The sequence below is a fragment of the Trypanosoma theileri genome (genome assembly GCF_002087225.1).
Source record: "Trypanosoma theileri isolate Edinburgh chromosome Unknown TM35_Tth_94_V1, whole genome shotgun sequence".
In the NCBI taxonomy this organism is placed as follows: Eukaryota; Euglenozoa; class Kinetoplastea; order Trypanosomatida; family Trypanosomatidae; genus Trypanosoma; species Trypanosoma theileri.
Genome location: NW_021639936.1, coordinates 388 through 631, shown reverse-complemented (window position 1 = coordinate 631; position 244 = coordinate 388).

Sequence of the window (244 nt, the reverse complement as noted above, 5' to 3'; positions counted from 1 at the left end):
CGGAGCCTCAAATATTTAATGCGATGCCAAACACGAGGTGGATCCCTCAAAGAAAGCGCAGAACAAGTCTATCACGAAACCCATCCAGTACGAGAATTCTATGAACGCATCATGAAAATCTACCCAACACTCCTTATAGAGCCACGTGAGCCCCCTTTACTAACACCAACTCTACGGTTTGGTAAACGCGCTCGCTTCTTCACATCGCTGGAAAATGTCTCAGCTGATGACCCTGAAGAACAGA